Here is a 21,237-nt window from a genome sequence, read left to right as displayed (position 1 = left end):
ATTCATCTTATAGCTAAAAGTTTGTAACCTTTTACCAATGTCTTCTTATTTCCCCTACCCCCAGCTCCTGACAACCACTTTTCTCCTTTGTGTCTATGAGTTTGATTTTTTTTATTTTAAAGATTCCATGTGTAAGTGATACCACACAACATTTGTCTTTCTCTGAGTTATTTCATTTAGCATAATGCAAAGTCATTCCATGTTGTTGCAGATGACAGGACTTCTTTCTTAAGGCTAAATAATATTCCATTGTATATATGTACCATATTTTCTTAATCCATTTTTCCACTGATAGACACTTCACTTGTGTCTGTACCTTGGCGATCGTGAATAATGCTGCAGTGAACGTGAAAGTGCAGATATCCCCTGGAGATAATGGTTTCATTTCCTTTAGATATGTACCCAGAAGTGGGATTGCTGAATCTTATGGTAGTTCTATTTGTAATTTCTTGAGGAGCCTCCACTGTGTTTTCCTTAGTGGCTATACTCATTCTACTCTCATCAACAGTGTGTAATGGTTCCCTTTCCTCCACATCCTCGCCAGCGTTTATCTCTTGTCTCCTTGATAGTAGTTATCTTCACAGGTATGAGGTGATTTATCTCATTGTGGTTTTAATTTGCATTTCCCTGATGATTAGTGATGTTGAATATCTTTTTGTATACTTGTTGGCCATTTGTATTCTTCTTTGGGAAAATGTCTATTTAGATCCTTTGCCTGTTTTTTAATTGGTTTCTTTGTTACGTTTGTTTGTCTTGTTTAATTTGAGTTTTGCTTTCGGGTTGTTTGAATTCCTTATTTATTATGGGTATTAACCCTTTATCTGATATGTGTTTTGCAAATATCTTCTCCCATTCTATAGTTGCCCTTTGATTTTGATGATAGTTTTCTTCAGTGATCAGAAGCTTTTTAGTTTGATGTAGCCCCACTTGTTTATTTTTGCTTTTGTTCCCTTTGCTTTTGGTTTCAAGTCCAAAACTCATTGCTAAGAATCCATTATTAAGAAGCTTACTCCCTATATTTTCTTCTAGGAATTATATAGTGTTACATGTAAATCTTTAATCCATTTTGAGTTATATTTTGTGTATAGTTAAGATAGGGGTCTAGTTCCATTTTTTTTTTCTTTCATGTGGCTGTCCAGGTTTCCCAACACCATTTATTGAAGAGACCATCTTTCTTCATTGTATATTCTTGCCTCTTTTGTCGTAAATTAATTCATCACATATGCTTGGGTTCATATCTGGACTCTCTATTCTGTTCCATTTATCTGTGTGTCAGTTTTTTTGCCAGTACCATATTGATTGATTACTATAGCTTTGTGATATAGTTAGAAATTTGTGAGCCTTATGCCTCCAACTTCGTTTTTTTGTTTTTTGTTTTTTGTTTTTTGTTTGTTTGTTTTGTTTGGTTTTTTTTCCTCAAGATTTCTTTGGCTATCCAGGATCTTTTGTGGTTACATACAAATTTTGAGATCATTTGTTTTATTTCTATGAAAAATGCCATTAGAATTTTGATAGGGATTGCATTGCATAGAATATCTATCATTTATTTGTCTTCAATCTATTTCATCAGTGTTGCACAGTTTTCAATGTAACCAACCTGCTTGGTTAAATTTATTACTATTTTATTATTTTCATGCATTGTAAATGAGATTATTTTATTAATTTTTCTTTCTGATATTCATTGTTAGTGTATAAAAATGCAACAGATGTTTGTATATTTATTTTATACCCTGCCACCTTATTGAATTTATTAGTTTAAACAGTTTTTTTGGTGGAGTCTTTAGAATTTTCTATATATAAAATCATGTTGTCCACAAATAGTGATAGTTTTACTTCTCCCTTTCCAATTTGATGGCTTTTACTTCTTTTTCCTGCCTAATTGCTCTGGCTAGGACTTCTAATACTATGTTGAATAAAACTGGTGAGAGTGGACATTCTTGTCTTTTTTGTGATCTTAAAGGTAAAGTTTTCAGCTTTTCACCATTGAGTATGGTATTAGCTGTGGGCTTGTTATACATGACTTTTATTATGTTATGTTCTATCTATAGCCATTTTGTTGAGAGTTTTATCATACATGGATGTTGAATTTTGTCATGATTTTTCTGTGTCTGTTAATATCATATAATTTTTATTTTCTATTTTGTTGATGTAGTGCATTAATTGATTTGTGGATGTTGAACTGTCTGTGCATCCCTAGAGTAAATCCTACTTAATATGGTGTATGGACTCATTTAATGTATTGTTGAATTTGTTTTGCTAAAATTTTGTTGAGAATTTTTGCATCTGTGTTTATCAAAGATATTGGCTTGTGATTTTCTTTTTCTATTTCTTTTTCTTTCTTTTCTCTTTTCTTTTCTTTTCTTTTCTTTTCCCTCTCTCTCTCTGTTTTTTTGTTTTTGTTTTTGTTTTTGTTTTTGTGTGTGGTGTCCTTGTCTGGTTTTGTCAGGATAATACTGGCCTTGTAAAATGAGTTTAAGAGTATCTCTTCCTCTTCAACTTTTTGGAAGAGTTTGAGAAGAATCGTTATTAAATATTCTTTCAGTGTTTGGTAGAATTCACTAGAGAGATCATTGGTCCTGGAATTTTGTTTGATGGGAGGGGGGAGCATTTGCTTTTGTTTTTGTTTTGTTTGTTTTGTTTGTTTTGATTACTGATTTAATATCCTGACTTGTAATCAATCTATTTAGATCATCTTTTTTTTTTCACATTTCAGATTTGGAAGATTAATTTTCTAAGAATTTATCCATTATCTCTAAGTTTTCCAATTTTTTGGTATGTAATTGTTCATAGCAGGCTCTAATGACCGTTTGTATTTCTTTGATATCACTTTTACTTTCTTGTCTTTCATTTCTGATTTTATTTATTTGAGTTTTCTCTTTTTTATTAGTCTAGCTAATGGTTTGTCAATTTGGTTTATCTTTTTAAAGAACCAACTTTTAGTTTCACTGTCATTTTCTATTGTCTTTTTAGTTTCTGTTCCATTTATTTCCACTCTGATCTTTATTATTTCCTTCCATGTATTACTTTTTGACAAAGGATTTTAAAATTACTGAAAAAGCTGAATTTCAGTGGAATTTGATGTTATTACCTCTAAAGATAAACGTACAACCTTATAGATAACTCTTAAGATTTTTAAGAATGCCCTCTGGCAGGTGTGTGTGTGTGTGTGTGTGTGTTTTCATTTTCTTGATTTGTTTTCCCCTAGACTTTATATTATACTGAATTTTATTATTCTTTTGAATAAAATGTAAAAGCATATTATTTTGCTCTCACCCTAAAATTAAACTTAATATATTGTCTGACACTTACATTTTTAAAACCATTTTCCACAAAATGGCATGTTTTTTTTCTCTTAAATGACTGAAAGAACTAAAGGGAAAACGAACATTTAAATTTATTTAATGTTCAGATTATTTTTGTCTGTTCTCCCTTCACAGACATATCTGGCAGGCTGATATACCTTCTGGAGACTCAGGGAAAGGAACTTTTTTTATATGTACTTTTAAGTTCTTTACTGAAATGGGAAAATAAGCAAATGATTGTTTGGAAGCCAGCAGCTTTAAACACTACTTGCTTTTTTTGCATCATTGCACAAAACTGTGAAGGGAGAATAGTTTCTTCCTTCCCCTCCCCTCTCCTGGGCATACCCCAAGTCTGTATGTCCATTTTATTCCATGGTCTGAAACACAGATAAGACTCTGGCTTTCAAACAGATGGTTGAGAAATCTTACTTACGGTATACGTCAAATATACTATCCAGGTACTCTCTGACTGGCTGAAGCCACTTTGACAGCATTTGGGACACTATAAAAATATTTAGTTTTAGAAACTTAAGGAGGAGTGAAGATTAACATTATAGTCCCAAGTTAGTCTATTTAAGTAGCTTGATGAGTTTCTCAGCATTCTGAAGTTTTTCTCATCTTGCTGACCTGCATACCTGGCCACCAAAACTGAGTTTTAATTCTTTTACCTCGGCCCTAACAGCAAAAGTAATAAGAGCTAACATTAATGTGTCTAATTATGGGCAGTGTAAATGTGTTAGGTGCTTTGTGCATTATGCCAGTTAGGATTAATTTAAACTATGAGTAATGGGAAAGGCAAAATAACAGTAACCTAAATACAGTTCTCTTTCATGTAAGAGAAGCATTTTAGAGCTGATACATTCACCACGAAGTTGTCAGGGACACTGGCTCCTTGTCCTGCTCCGTCATCTTCAGCATAATTCTTTTAACCATGGTCCAAGGGAGCTGCTTAAGTTCCAACTGTTACACCCATGTTCAAATATTCTAGCCAGCAAGAAAGAGGGAGTCAGGAAAGAAGAGGGTAAAGGATGCACACCAGCTGTTCTTAGAGAGATTTCTTAAAAGTGCACACATCATATTTTTGCATATTACAGTTGCCCGAGAGCCTAGAAAACATAATAAATCATAGCGTGTATTGCAGGCTTGCCAGTAATTAGATAAAAATTGGGTGTTTTTTGCTAAAGTGATTTTTGGTGCAACTAGCTCCCATATGCAATAATTCCCTTGGTCTTCAGAACAGCCTTTTAAGCAGAGCTTTAACCATACCTCTTTATGCCTTTGTTACAGGCCTTGATCTCGTTCCCTTGAGACTGGGTCTCTGTCTCATGGTGGGGAGCCGGTCCTGGAGCCCCAGTATTTCCCCCTCAGTGCTTATAGGTGGGCTCCTCCTATGGACTGTCAGACTTCTCTGCTACTGATTACATACTGCCTTTTTGGGTCTCTGACTATTACCTACTGTCTGCCTCTGTCTTGATTGTCCTAATTCTGTCAATTCATGTGGTCTTTTATCACAAATCTTCCACCTGACCCATCCTTCTATAATAGAGCCTCCATTATAGCATTAGCTATGCTGGTTTCAGTAACAGTAAAAAGAAGCAATGCTGACTTTGACAAAAATTTTAAATTATTCAAAGTTCAGTGAATATTTTCTGTTTATCATTAGGAAAAAACTGAGACATAGATATGCCAGCTTTCTTTTTTATACTAGATTGTGACTTTGGGCAAGTTACTTGATATCTCTGTGCTTCAATTTCCTTATCTATATAATGGAGATGACCAATAATTACATCACAGAGTGGCTGTGAGGATTCACTAAGTTCATTCATGTAAAATATCTCCTAGCACATTGTACTCTTCAGTGAGTGTTAGCTAACAGTAATAACAAGTATAAGCGTATACTTACAACAATACTTATTATTATTTTCAACTCCCTTTCTTCTCTTGTAGATTGCTTTGGGTTTTATGGCTTTTAGTTAGTGACTGTCAAGGCTAAAGAAAGCTTGCTCTTTGGGAGACCTGTTGGAAAGATAACCAATAACATTTTCATAAGATTCACAGTGATATTTAATTCCTAATTGTCTCTTTTAGAGAATTGGATTGGATTCTCCATACTTCACCATCTTGAGTCTCTGGCTGTCAGGGAACTCTAATATAATTCTGGTTTCTAGTGAAATAAGCTTGAGAGTCGAGAGGAGAGGAATTGAAGTGAGGTGCATGAATGCAATTGAGTTGCTTTATTTATTTAAGGTTTCCAGAGGTAAAAAAAAATGACGAATTGTCTAAATAATATTCATCTTTTTGTTCAAGGAAGGCACGGATCACATGAATATTGGATAATAACAGTTTCTGAATGACTTTGGATACCTGAAAGCATTTTAACGCTGACACATCTAAATGCTTGTTATTTGTATCAGTCAAAACCTTGGAGGAAGCAGATGACATACTCGAAGGAATGAATTATTCCTAGAGTTAAATAGAGTTAAATGCCCGTACCCTTTGTAAAGGTGTGGGCAGGGTTATAGCTCTGAACTCAGGATGGTGGTGAGGCACCAGGTACTAGCCATAGAAAAAAAGCTCTTACACAAGAGACTTGAAGGTCCACAGCAAGGAACATAGAGGATGGTCATGGAGAGGGACTGCTGGACAGGAGTTGTGGCTGTAGGTAGAACACACTGGATGCCAAAACTGCTTCCTGGGTGAGAGGGGTCTGAGGAATACCTACCCTGTCCTCTCTCTCCCTCACTCTGATCGTGTGCCTCCCATTGGCCTAATTTATTTGAAGCTGTAGGGAATGGGATCCAGGTGATGCCATGTATAGAGGTCCATTTCCCAGGGCATAGTGTATGGCAGGGAAAAGGAGAAAGTGGTTGGAGAGGCCACAATGCATAACAAGCACACTTCCATCTGTAGGCTCAGCCCTACTCCGTACTCTGGACCTCTTCAGTGTCCTGAAGGCATATTGTGCCTCAGGATATTAACGCTATTTATTCTGAGCCTAGTGATAAGTAGGTCACCTTGTTTCTCAGAGCTGAGCTTCTCTGGGCATGAACCATCCTCCGTTTACGTGGGGTCTTGATATCCGTTCTGTGTATTTGGTGTCTGAATTCCAGAACAAGCCATTGAAGAAACTGGGCCTTGGCTGTGTCATTTATAAAGTCTTAGGGTTGGAGCATCTCAAAATTTCAATTTAAAAATTCCCATGTAATTCCTGACCTAAAGAATATACCAATCATGAGTTTTCTGTATTCATAAGTTGAATTCAGACAAATTTACTTCTATATAGCTCCAAAGTAACTGAAAATTTTAGTTTTAATATAAGTAAATTGTGGGCCCTACCTGTTGTAAAGGAATGAAATAGTAAGGTTAGATAGGAAAGTAAGAGGAATTGCTAAAAAAACCACCAAGGATTGATGTAATGAAGTCTCAAAAGAGATAAAGATAGGGCTTGGCAGACATGAGCTTTAGGAATCAGATATCACCAATTCCTGAGTTAAAAATCAGAAATTCCCTGAACATTTGTATGCATGAGTAAACAAAAAACATTTTCTAATTTATGCTCTGTCTGCAGCAACACAAAATCTATCTATAAACATCTGATTAAAACTAGAAGTTGGGAAGATCCTAGAAAGTTTTCAAGAAGTAATAAATTTCATATAGCAATGAATAGCAGTGTATCCATAATTACTTGTTTGTGGTGTGTAAATAGCATTGGTGTTTGTTGTTGTCATTGTTTTTGTTGTAGTTGATGCTATTGATTTATTTGAGGAGAGGTTGAAAAAAGTAATTACTTTTCAATGTTTGCTTGCTCTTTCATACCTTTTCCCAAAGGAAATGTTTTTCAATGTCAAAATCATAATTTTAGTCAAAACTTTTATCCTTAGACTTGATGACAGTTACAGTACATGTGTGTCATATGTTCTGACAATGAATGTGTTCAGGAAGCACACAGGGCACACCAATTAGCAAATCAAACAAAACCTAATTGCATCTTTACCCCAATTATTAAGATGAACTGAAAAATTTTAGAGCATGATGAAATTTATATTTTCATAATAGCTTAAAATCTGAACTTCTTTTTTGACTACTTAGAGGAATGCAATATACATTAATTTCAAAAATGAGACTTTAAAAATTTTAAAAATTATGGGCACTTGGGTGGCTCAGTCGGTTAAGCATCCGACTACAGCTCAGGTCATGATCTCATGGTTAGTGGGTTCAGAACCCACTTTGGGCTTGTGCCAACGGCTCAAAGCCTGGAGCCTACTTTGTATTCTGTGTTCTCCTCTCCCTCTGCCCCTCCTACTTCATTCTCTGTCTCTCTCTCTCTCTCAAAAGTAAATAAACATTAAAACAAATAAAAATAAATAAATAAAAATTTAAAAAGGAAAGCAAAATTTGGTAAAAAGTTTCATATTTATAGTGGATCATAAATGTGTTCTTTTTTCTCTAGTTAGTGTTCTGTATGGTGTATGTCAAAGGCTACTAAAGAAATAAAATTCAATGCAATAGTGTACAACAGGGTCAGCAAACATGGCCCATGGATCAAATCTGGCCTGCTGTTTTTATATGGCCCATGAGATAACTATGTTTTTTACATTTTTAAATGGTTTTAAATCTTCAAAAGAGGAATGATACGTCACAATGTGAAAATTATGACTTTGAAGCTTTTATGTTCATAAAGTTTTACTGAAACACAGACCTGTCCATTCATTTATTTATTATCCATCACAAATGTAATAACAGAGTTTTCCAGTTGCAGAAGACATCATATGACTGGAAAATCATAAAGTACTTCTTATTTAGCCTTTTAAATAATAATTTTTGTCTACCTCTAGTTTACAGGATTCTATTAAAGTACACTTTCTTAAAGAAAGAAGATAGAATATTACCAAAAATAATATTCTATCTATCTACATACTTTAAATAGTGTAAGTGTTCCCTTTTTGCTCAGTTTGGTTGGCCTCTGAAATAATAAATACAATAATAAATAAATCTTACTAATACAAACATTCTCTTTTAGACAAATTATAGTTAGTTCACAAATATTTCTCTGAAAGAATTATGATGCTTTGTGTGACATATCACAGAGTACTGAGATGTAAGTTTTCTTTTAAGGGAAGACCATTTTCTCCTTTTTGTTGGTGTGGTGGGAGAGTAACAAGCTTCAAGAGAAATTACCTTCAGTGATGAGGAATTTTAAAGACAGTATAATCAAAACTGAAAGATCTTGAGCACTCTGAGAACCAAGGATAAGAGTTAGCAAATGTAGTACACTGTGAATAAATGCTGAGGAGAGTCTAGGAAAAGGAGATAATAAGAGGTAAAATCTGTTAAACTTCAAAGTGCTAAAGAATAATGAAAAGGGAAGATTTAAGAGTTTTATAAAGGTAGGGGGAAAGGCTCTTAAATCTTCATACCAAAGTGGAACTGCAGTGAAAAAGACAAACTAGGTGCTGAGCTGTACACTATTGTGAGAACAGTGTGTTATAAATCAAGGAAGTGGTCATAGCTAGTTTGAGGGATGAAATTCACCAGTATTTAATACAGTATCAGAACTCACCTTCAATAAAATTTTGATGTGTTCACTACATACCATGGATATGACTTACTATGTATGTTTGGATTCATTCTCAAAGACAGAAGAAAGTCTTCATTTTTGTGATAAAAGGCTTAGAAACCGTAGTAAGCCATTGCTATCTATCAGCTATAGTTTACTATCTAGCCACATTGATTTTGTTTTTTTAAGTTTTTTTTAATTCTAGTTAATTAGCAGAGTACAATATTGGTTTCAGGAGCATAATTTACTGGTTCGTAACTTACATATAACACATGGGCCACATTGATTTTAAAATTAAATCTCATGTATTTATTTTTTCATTTCTGTATGCATGTCTCATGAGTTATGAGTTCAGATTTATTTTTGTTCATGTCTATAGAAGTCTTAAGAAAATGTTCTAAGCAAGTCTTCTAATATTCTATGGAATGTGTCATCAATAAAGAAATTATTATATTGTAAACTAGCAAAAAGATAGTACTCAGGATCCATCTTTTCCTAAATGATCTAAAAGAAGTGTCAACATTCATTGCCATTTACAAACTACAGTGGGAGACAGTTTGGAGAGGAAAATGCTTGTAAAATCAAGCAAAACTCTGATGAAATAAAAGGAGATTAATTAAGGTAAAAATAAGCAAGGAGAGAGGAGTTGTAGTTTAAAACAGAAAATTATTAATAACTATCATATTTTCTATATTATTAGGTAATCAGTTATTGCTTTATAACTGAAAAAATCTGAATCAGAGTAAACATGGAAAATTCAGCTATGAATTTGTATTGCTCTACTACACTTGATCTTAGCCAAAAGGCTGAGAAGTGATAAGTTTGTATTGCTATAAATGAGATGAGTGAACATTTTTTAAAGGAAAAAAATATATAATTGATCATAGGAGGTAAAATCTTTGTTTTCATCACTTGTAACACATATGGTATCCTTTAAATTCAACATAAGACATTATAAAATCCTTGATTAAATATTTATTAAATACTCTATTACCTTATATTTATAACTTTATATTCATTATGGGAGACTGTTTAAGTACTGCATAACCTTAAATGTAAAGTATTGACTCTATATTAATAGGAAATGGTAACCATAGGAAGAACTTCAAAAAATTTTTAAGAGACCTTATCCTTTGATTGATGAAGCCACACAGATCATTTCGTATGTATCTCCTTAGGTAAAAGGAAAGCAACTTTATTCTATTTTACTTCTAAAGATGTCCCAGAGCTTGATTTTAAAATGAAATTTTTAAATTTAAATACAACTATTTACTTCTGAATATTTAATTGAAAATTTCAAAAGAGACCTCTATTGAACTGTTTCCTACTTGGGGAAGCTATCCTGAAATCACTGATTATTTGAAATTGAGTGAGGGTTCCTTTTTTTCTTTTCTTTCTTTTTTTTCCTTCCTCTTCTATTTATGGAGAAAATGGGTAGAGTATATTTTATTGGTTTGAATTAATCTTCTTTATAAACAAAGAAGAAATAAGTTAATTTTTCCTATTTGCAGTAACTAGACCCCAAATACTTGTCAAATACCCAAATAAATATTTATATTTACATAATTGAGGAGTTCAACTAAGGGAAATGAATACTTAAATGTTTATACTTTTAGAAAGTCTCACACCCTTCCCCTTTTTAGCAGCAGCTACATAAATTCATTAATGGCATATTTTCTGTATTTACAAATAAATACTTTGACCTCTGTAATAAAATATTCTAAAACTATCCACATTTTGAGAAAAGTTAATTTTCAGTATTTTCAATTAGGAGGATCTTTCAATTTTGCTCATTAAAGTTAGGAAACAAAAGAGAAAGGGAATCACATTTTCAGAATCATAGAGTTAGATTTTTGAAAATCTATATCTGCATTAAGCATCAAGAGCACTAGAAAAAAATGTCAAATTCAACCTTTTCAGAACTCTAGAAATTAAAGGCTTGCAGCAGTCTGAGGAGTATTTATTCAGGAAAATTGGCTGAATTCCATTAAGAACACAAGGATTTGAACATTAAGTCATCAATAATAAATATGTTCAAATAACTAAAGAAAACCATTTCTAAAGAATCAGAGGAATGTGTGAGAACAATTTCTCACCAAAAACAGAAGAGCGATATAGAAGATATGAACTATGGGAGAGAACAAAATAGAAGCTTTGAAGTTGGAAATTACAATAAATAAAATGAAAAATACACTTAAGATACTCAATTGCGGATGTGAACTGACAGAAGAAAGAACCAGTTAAGTTGAAGTCAGGTTTATTCAAAGTATCTAGTCTGAGCAAAAGAGAAAAAAAAATAATGAAAAAAGATGAAAAGACTTAGAGAGCTGTGAAAAAGCATGAAGCTAATCGACATACCCATAAGAAGAGTTCTAAGAGAAAGACAAATACAGAATGAATATTTAAGAAATAGCAGCTATAAAATTCTGAAATCAGATTGAAAACATTAATATGGATCTAAAGGAAGTTCCACAAACTCCAAGTAGGAAGACCTCAGAGATCCATACCTGACATATATAGCCAAACTGCCTGAAGCCAAAGACATAAAATCTTGAAAGGAGCAAGAGAGAAACAACTCGTCACATAAAAAGGATCAACAGATGATTCTCACCAAATATCATGGAGGCCAAAGTAATTCGATGGAATATTCAAAGTGCTGGAAGACAAAGATTATCAAGAATTCTAAATGTAGCAAAGCTATCCTTCTAAAATGAAGGAAAATTTAAGACAAAAGAGAGGATAACAGTTTGACAGTAATATTTGTAGATAAATACTCACTTGTAGTAATGAATACTCAGCAGAAGTTCAAGAAGAAAATAGAAGATGCAAATAACATAGAAACCAATTAGACCTAAGATACACACCTCACACAACAACACTGGACTACACATTCTTCCCAAAGTACATTGAACATTTTCTGGTATAGACCACATGTGAAGCCATAAAAGAAGTCTCAAAATAATTTACTTTTTATTTGAGAGAGAGAGAGAGAGAGAGAGAGAGAGAGAGAGAGAGAGAATCTCAAGCAGGCTCATGCTCAGCAACAGAGCCCAGTGCAGACAGGGCTTGATTCCACAACCCTGGGATTATGACCTGAGCCAAAATTAAGAGTTGGAAGTTCAAGTGAGCCAGCCCCAGAAGTCTCAAAAATATTTAAAAAATAAAACCACATAAAGTATATTTTATTATAATGAAATAAAATTAGAAATGAGTATAAAAGAGAAAATTAGGAAATTCACAATTATGTGGTAGAATATTTTTTAAATTATTAATAATCAATGAATAAAAAAAGAAATGAGCAGTGCCTGGTTGGTTAAGTGCCCAACTGTTGATTTTGGCTCAGGTCATGATCTCACGGTTCATGAGTGTGAGCCTTGCAGAGCCTGCTTGAGATTCTTTTTCTCCTTCTCTCTGTCCCTCCCCCTAAAATAAACAAATAAACATTAAAAAAGAAAAAATAAATGAGAAACAAAATTAGAATATGCTCTTATTTTACTTTGAAATATTTATTCATTTATTTATGTAAAAAAGAAGGGCATATTCTAGAAGATTTAATATGTTATAATTTCTGGTGATTCCAAGTGATTTTTATCTTCTTTATATTTTTCTGTAATTTTTTAATTAACTTTTTTATTTTAATTCCAGTACAGTTTGCAGTTATATTAGTTTTAGGTGAATAATACAGTGATTCAATAATTCTGTACATTACTCAGTACTCATCATAATAAGTGTGCTTGCTCTTTATCCCAATCGTTTATTTCTCTTGTCCCTAAACCTACCTCCCCTCTGGTAACTATCAGTTTGTTTTCTATAGTTAACAGTCTGTTTCTTGGTTTCTCCCTCTCTCTCTCTGTCTCTCTCTCTTTTATCCTTTGCTCATTTGTTTTTTTTTCTTGAATTCCACATATGAGTGAAATCATATGGTATTTGTCTTTCTCTGACTAACTTACTTAGCATTATACTCTGTAGCTCCATCCATGTTGTTGCAAATGGCAAGATTTCTTCTTTTTTAATGCTGAATAATATTCCATTCACACTCATGTCTTCTTTTTTAATGTTAATTTATTTATTTTGAAAAAGAGAGAGTGGGGATGGGCAGAGAAAGAGAATCCCAAGCAGACTTGTGCTGTCAGCATAAAGCCTGACGTGGGGCTGAATCCCACAACGGTGAGATAATGACCTGAGCAGAAATCAAGAGTAGGGCGCTTAACCAACTGAGTCACTCAGACACCCCAACACATTTTCTTTATATATTTATGTTATTAATGGACACTTAGAATGCTCCCATAATTTGGCTATTGTAAACATGCTGAGAGGTATATAAAGCCCTTTGAATTAGTGTTTTTCTATTCTTTCAGTAAATACCCAGGAGTAGAATTATTGGATCATAGGGTAGTTCTATTTTTAATTTTTTGAGAAACCTCCGTACTGTCTTCCACAGTTGCTCTATCAGTTTGTATTCTTACCAACAGTGCAGGAGGATTCCTATTTCTCTACATCCACATCCTTGCTAACATTTGTTTTTGTGTTTTTTATTGTAGCCATTCTGACAGGTGTGATGTGATTGATATGTCATTGTGGTTTTGATTTGCATTTCCTTGATGATGAATGATGTTGAGCATCTTTTCATGTGTCTGTTGACCATGTGTATGTCTTCTTTGGAGACATGTCTGCTCATGTATTCTGCCCATTTTTAATTGGAATATTTGGTGTGTGTGTGTGTGTGTGTGTGTGTGTGTGTGTGCTAAGATGTATCAGTTCTTTATATATTTTTGGATACTAACCCTTTGACAGGTGTGTCATTTGCAAATGTCTTCTCCCATTCCATATGTTGTCTTTCAGTTTTGTTGATTGTTTCCTTTGCTTTGCGGAAGGTTTTTATTTTGATGTAGTCCCAACAGTTTATTTTTGCTTTTATTTCCCTTGCCTCAGGAGACATATCTAGAAAAATGTTGCTATGGCTGATGTGAGAAAAATTACTGCCTGTGCTTTCTTCTATGATTATTGTGGTTTCAGATCTCACATTTAGACCTTTAATCCATTTGAGTTTATTTTATGCATGGCATGAAAAAGTGGCCCAGTTTCATTCTTTTGCACATAGCTGTCCAGTTTTCCTAACACAAGCAGTTGAAGAAACTGTCTTTTTCTCATTGTATATTCTTTCCTCCTTTGTCAAAGATTACTTAGCCATACATATATGGTGGGTTTATTTCTGGGTTTTCTATTCTGTTCCATTTATCTACCTGTTTTTGTGCCAGTACCATACTATTTTGATTACTTCAGCTTTGGAATCTAACTTGAAGTCTGGAAATCAGGTTTTTTATTCTTTTTCAAGATTTCTTTGGCTACTTAGGGTCTTCTGTGGGTCCATACAAAGTTTTGGATTGTTTGTTCTAGTTCTGTGAAAAATGTTTTTGGTATTTTCACAGAGATTGCATTAAATGTGTAGATTAGTTTAGGGAGTATAGACATTTTAACAATATTGTACTTCAAATCCATGAGCATAGAATGTCTTTAATCTCAAAACTTATGACAAAGGTATAACAATTAAAGAAGTGTGGTAATGGCATAACAGACATATAGAGCAATAGAAAATAACTTGGAGTCCAGAAATGAACTCATACATTTGTGGTCAATTGATTTTTGACAAGGGTACCAAGACAGTTTGATAGGGGAAATAATAAACTTTTCAACAAATTGTGCTGGGACAACTGCTTATCTAATGCAAAAGAATGAAGTTGGATCCCTTCCAGAAACCATTAAAGAACACTGTCAGAAAAGTGAAAATAAGTGTGCCTGGCTGGCTTAATCAGAAGAGCATGCGACTCTTGTGCTGGAGGTCATGGGTTTGAGCCCCATGTTAGGTGTAGAGATTACTAAAAAATAAGTAAAGACATGCAAAAAAAAAAGAAAGTGACAGATAACCCACATGATAAGAGAAAAATATTATAAACCATGTATCGATAAGGGACTTGTGTCTATAATATTTAAAGAACTCTTACAACTCAACAATAAAAAGATATGAAACCCAATTAGCAAATGGACAAAATTTTGTTTACATATTTCTCCTAAGAAGAGAAACTAATGACCAATAGGCACATGAAAATATGCTCAATATAATTAGTCATTATGGAAATGCAAATCAAAACCACAATGAAATAGCACTTGACATTCACTAAGATGATTATTGTCAAAAAAGATGGATTATAATGTGGAGGCATCGAAACTCTCCTACATTGTGGGGGGCATTACAAAATGGTGCACCTTCTTTGGAAGACATTTATAAATTCCTTACAAAATTGAAGAGTTACCCTATGATCCGTAATTCCACTCCTAGGTATATACCCAAGATAAATGAAAATTTATGTTCATACAAAAACTTAGATATGAATATTCACAGAAACATTATTTATAATAGCCAGAAATAGAAAGAACTCCAGTGTCTATCAACTGATGAATTAGGATAAACAAAAGCTATATTTTATTCAGTCATGAATAAAAATAAAGTCCTGGTCCATGCTACAATATGGATGAAGCTTGAAAAACATTATGCTAAGTGAAAGTGACCAGATGCCAAAGGCCACATAATGTAAGATTCGATTTTTGTAGAATGTCTAGAATGGGCAAGTCTGTAAAGACAGAAAGTAGATTAGTGTTTGCCAGGAAAGGAGAGGGAAATGGCTGGGGGGAGGGTGAATGAGGATTGACTGCTAATGAGAATGGGGTTTCTTTTTGAAGTGATGAAAATATGCTGAAATTAAGTCGTGGTGATGTTTGCATGAGTTTTTTAACATCCTCATGTTAAGACTCATTTTGTCAAGTTGTTTCATAGTCTGAAGTTGGATACCATTAATAATAATACTGACCTTTTTTAAAAGTTTATTTATTTATTTTTGAGAGAGAACAAATGGGGGTGGGGTAGAGAGAGAAGGAGAGAGAGAATCCCAAGTGGGCTCTGCACCATCATTGTGGAGCCTGATGTGGGGCTTGAACTCACAAACTGAGATTGTGACCTGAGCTGAAACCAAGAGTCAGATGCTTAACAGACTGAGCTACCTGGGTACCCCAATACTGACTTAAAAAAAACCTCAATACTGTCAGTGAAAATAATGTATACGCTGAACTAAAAATAAAAAGGTGATTTCAAAAAGTAAAGCAACAAATCTTAATATCATGCAATGCAGTAGCAGTGGCCCAATTAATGTTATTCATTGATTTGAAACCCTTAAAGAGTTAGGATCAACTGCTAGAATGTTATTACTTTTGATGCATCAAATTTTGGTTTTGTTTCAGTGTTCTGAAGTGGGTTTTATGAAATACCTGGAAAGTTTCATTTTTCCTTTCATAAACCTGTGTCTCTCCATATGGAAAAAGCTTTGGTATGAGCTACATCAGAATATGTTCCCCTTTTGGTATTGGGAGCAGAAGTGGCCAGAAATAAATGATACCCTAAAAGACTTTATTTTGTACATACTTGTTTATTGCACTATGACCATGCCTATTTTTTAACTTTATGTACAATATAATTTTTAATTGAAATAGACTATTAATGATTTCTTTTATAAATGAGGCTTACATTTACAACAGATATTTCCCTTCCTAAGCATTTTTCCCAATTATTCAACAAGTATTAACTGAGCAACTACTACAACAATGCATATGCTAATGATGATGTAATGATAAGTCGTTTGGTAGGAGAGACAGGTAATAATTGAGTATTCTAATAATTAGAAATATAAATAAAAACTGCAAAGTGAGCAACTGAAATCACTTAGGAGAATTTGTAACCAAACCTGATGATCTTGCATATTTTGGATTCTTTTCTTAGGAAATGCTCTTTGAGCTGAGATTAGCAAGATAAATAGAAATTAATCAGATAAGGTGGGGATACAGTAAGGGTAAGAGTGTCCCAGGGGGAAAAAAAGAAAGAAAGAAAAACTGTATTCAGGGCTGCTGGCCCCATCCTAAGATTAGAAGAAGATTGATATGTACAAGGCCCTTGTATATAGTATTGAAAAGGAACACTCAAAGCGAGTTTAGAGAGAAGCCAGGAGCCCCACTTGTGAGGTTGGGTTTCTATACTAAGAACAAAAGAAAGACATACAGAAGTTGCATGTCTGGGGGAACAGAGGGAAGGAGAGGATCAGATATGATTTTGAAAAGTTTCTTTGGCTGCTGTGGACAATGGATTATGGTAGACAGAGAGTGGATGTGGAAAAATTCACTGGGAGATTACTGCAGAGACCAAATAGAAGATCACACAACTTGGACTAGGGTGGTAAGACATAGAAAGAAGTCAACAGATTTGAGAGATATTTGGGAGAAAATCAAAAGAAATGTTGTTGATGGGTTAGATACTGAGTGAATGAAGACTAATTGTGAAAGAAAACTCCATACTGCTTTGTTCATGCTTGCATTGTATTTGTCAACTCTTTTCCCTCTTTGCCCATAAGAATGTAAGATCCTCGAAGGCAGGGACACTCTTATTTATTTTTTTATGCATATATGATTTTTAGGCATATTGCACATAGGAGACATCCTACACATATTTGATGATATACTAGAATAAATTAGAAACAAATAGAAAGCCTTCAAAAAACTTTGAAAAACATTATACTCCATCACCAATAATTTTGTTGTTTCTAGAAGATATTATTATAGGTCTGAAATAGGACTAAGCAATTATTTATTTTACCTGGTTTTTAGGCAGCTACTGAGGCCAGCAATTGGATGTGCAGAATATACATAATTGATTGACCCTTGTTCAAAGACACAGTGAGCTGCCCAGCATACCTTAACTATGTGTAGCCTTATTTCTCCCTGGAGAAACATTTTATCATTGATTGCATATCTTGGATTGTTGAAAATGCATTTCATTAATACTAAACCTATTTTATGATATCAATATAAATTTGGAATGTATAAAACTATTAATTCAGTGTATGCATCTAAACAGATGTTTCATATAATAAAAAATGAACATTAAGGAAGAGTCACTGTGCACTTGGAGTGGTCAGGTTAAGTAACTATGAGAGAAATAAAAGCTCAATCTATAGCTAACATTAAATTGCAAAAGATGAACTCTGTTGACAAATTACTAGTGCTGACGATCTCTTACCCTCTTCTCCTTCCAACATATAATTATACAAGTTTCTCACTATTTTTTAAAGGAAAGGTGAAAGTTTTAGGTGCCGATAATATATTGTAATTTTTTTAACCTAGGAGATTGCCCTTTTTTTGTCTTTTACAAAATTTGCTTTCGTGCGTTCCTCTACAATAGAGATCATGGCTTTAAAAATAAAGCAAATTCATAATAAAGAAGCACTTCAATGTCACATAGTTTCACTAGAGTCTCACAATGTCACTAGAATAATTTTTAAGACTGTCTAGGATCATTTGCATCTATGACAATTCTATGATAATCAGATTTCCTAGCTTCATTCTAGATGTTTGAGTACTTCAATTATTTGTTTCTTTTCAGCAGAAGTTTCCCTTTTAATTAAAAAAAAAAAAAGTTAGAAATGTCCAGTGCTACTTAAGACACTAATACATCCATTAGTAAAGCACTAAGCATTAAAGCACCATTTTCCTTTGTCTTCTCTTGAAAAGTAAAAACAAACAAACTTTGTTTTTTAAAGCCCTTACTCATAAGTTATCTTTCCTTGGAGAATGTATGCATACTAATTATACCAGGAATCTTTAAAATTGACATAGAACATTTTATCTACTACTTTGTGAGGCTATTTTGTCATGAATTGTATGTGAATATGTCAGGGACAACACTGTTAATGTATATTTCAAATTAAATCAATTAATACTTTAATTATCATAGTATTCTCCTACTTCCCAGAGCATCTAGCTGCTTACCATGTTGACACTTTGATGTACCTTTGTTATATATAATCAGATAGTATTTTGGATACAGGGAATACTTGAAAAGTCAGAGATGCTAAGTGATTCAAGCAGCTGAGAGATGAGGAAGGGGAGAGAGAAAAAAAGGCTGAATTTGGGACAACTGGGAATTGAGACTGGGAGAAACGATTCAGGGTATAGCTGCTTTGTAAAGAAAATCAGGGACAGAGAGACAAGAATTCTAAAGATACTTGCTATGCATTAAAATGCATTTATCTGTGAGAGATTGAGTAAATAATTGAAGTATTTTAATTACTTTTTCCCTGCAAGAGCTGTGATTCTTTGAATTTAACACCTCACTGAACCTGGGCCCCTTGGGGCCTTTGGATTTATTCAGATCACACACATGTACATTCACATTCATGTGCACACATACTTACATGCACATGGACTAATATGCCTATTTGGTTCTTGATAAATACCAAAATTCAAAATATTGTGTTTCTGAGTGTATTTCCTTAGCACACAACAGCTAAGACGTGGATTTCATCAGCCTCTACTTTCCAATATACTGTCATTTGAGCACAGATCTACCTAGATGGCCTCATTTATTGTGTCAGTAGGATCACTGTTTACATGAGTTAAAATTGACTCAGGAAGATGCCATGTAATTTTTTACAGAACAATATAGAGAAAACTTTCTGGACCAAGACTAGACTTAGACTCTCTCTGGGCATGCCAGCTCTATAATGGATTTTAGTAGTGTCTTTTGTGTAAATATACTTTTTGTAGTTAGGAAATCCTTCATTCCTTAGCTTTGAGAGTATGAGTAAGTTAGCTGTGAGAAGCAGCTATAATGAAGGCCTGCAGGGTTTTCTTTGATTCTTTCTTCCTCTTCCTTCTAACTCACTATGAAAGCTTTCACAGTATCCATCCACAAGAAAACATATATGGAAATGGGTCATATTCAGTTGTACTAAGAACTCTGTGGAGAACTTGTAAATGGTACAAAGTATGCATTTTGTTCTGTTGTAACTCTTCCCCTTTATTACATGGGGCTCCTCAAGCCAAAGATTGATTGCTCTCTAAATTGTATATTTGGGCAAGTAAAGTTGAATGGCTTTATAGTCTCCTATCTTTACAATAAAACTAATGGATAAGATCTTAGAATTGGCACCTTCTTCGTACACTGCTAATAGAATGATAAATAGGTACAACCCTCCTTGCAGGGCGTAATTCAACGCTTTCAAAATTTGTTTACCTTTTGCCCCAATAATTCCACTTTTAGAAATTTATTACAAGGTAACAATATCAGAACTGTATAGAATGATGTATACATAAGATGCTAACCAAAAGACGTCAGTCAGACAAAGACAAGTATCATATGTTTCACTCATATGTGGAATTTAATAAACACAACAGATGAACATAAGAGAAAAGAAGGAAAAATAAGATAAAAACAAAGAGGGGGGAAACTATAAGGGACTCAAATACAGAAAGAAAACTGAGGGTCGCTGGAGGGGAGGTCGGTGGAGGGGTGGGTTAAATGGTTGATGGGATTAAGGAGGGCACTTTTTGGGATGAGCAGTGGATGTCATATGTAAGAGATTAATCACTAAGTTCTACCCCTGAAACCAAGATTGCACTGTATGTTAACTAACTTGAATACAAAAAGAAAAAAAAAATGCTAACCAGAGGGTTTTTTATAATGGTAAAAAAGAAAAAGGAAACACCTAAATATCCAGGACTGCTTAAACAGATTCTAGTAAACTATAGTATATCCGTGCAAATAAGCCAGGTGACCGTTAAAGCTTATGTTGTGTAATATTTGTATTGATCATGAAAAATGTTCAGGATATAGCAATGGAAAAGAATGCTATAAAACAGTATGTTATAGATATTTCTATTATCTAATTTTGTCTATATTTTAAAATTTTTATTACAAATATAGAAACCAACTCTACTTAAGCAAAAGAGTACTTATTAGAACAATGAGGACTGGCTTGGGATAGGTGTGAAACCAAGAATTGGAGGGGGTCTGGGAAATAGGAACCAGAGCAGCAGGAATAGTCTTAATTAGGACAGCATTACCACTCCTGCCTTTGCTGTTGTAACAAATGAACTCTGTATTTCATTTCATCTTTGCATCACTCAAGATCCAAAGTCCCAGGGGAAGGGCTTTATTAGCCAAATTCATGCCATTTCCCAGCCCCAGCCAGTTTAAGAAATGTGAGGAATCTGAGACTTTCCCACTTTCACTTTGGGAGTGGGATAAAATAGCTGAGAATTACCTTCCCAATAAGATTTTAGGCAATGAAAACAATTTCCCAAGAAAATAAATCAGAGTGGAAGCAGTAGACACCTGACATTGCCCCAGATAGCATATTCCTTTCACAATATTTTATCTTGAAAGTAAAAATAAAAGTTATACCCCAAAAAGAAAATATATATATATATAACTTATTGGATGTCTGTAGTATGTCAAGTTGCTTAAGGGGTCAAAATGAAGAAGTATATTGTGCTTAT

General features: G+C 33.7%; 1 protein-coding gene and 1 pseudogene across 1 annotated transcript in view; one reads left to right on the top strand and one right to left on the bottom strand.

The window, feature by feature from the left end:
* The window catches only part of MAGI2 (membrane associated guanylate kinase, WW and PDZ domain containing 2), a 1,332,916-nt gene that overhangs the window by 318,151 nt on the left and 993,528 nt on the right, over window positions 1-21,237 (top strand). The gene's annotated exons all lie outside the window — the stretch shown is intronic.
* LOC122214722 lies at window positions 9,555-9,677 on the bottom strand (annotated as a pseudogene).

This window comes from Panthera leo, chromosome A2 (assembly GCF_018350215.1).
Source record: "Panthera leo isolate Ple1 chromosome A2, P.leo_Ple1_pat1.1, whole genome shotgun sequence".
Classification (NCBI taxonomy): Eukaryota; Metazoa; Chordata; class Mammalia; order Carnivora; family Felidae; genus Panthera; species Panthera leo.
Note: the sequence above shows the minus strand (reverse complement) of the source record. Positions and strands in the feature narration are given on the sequence as shown.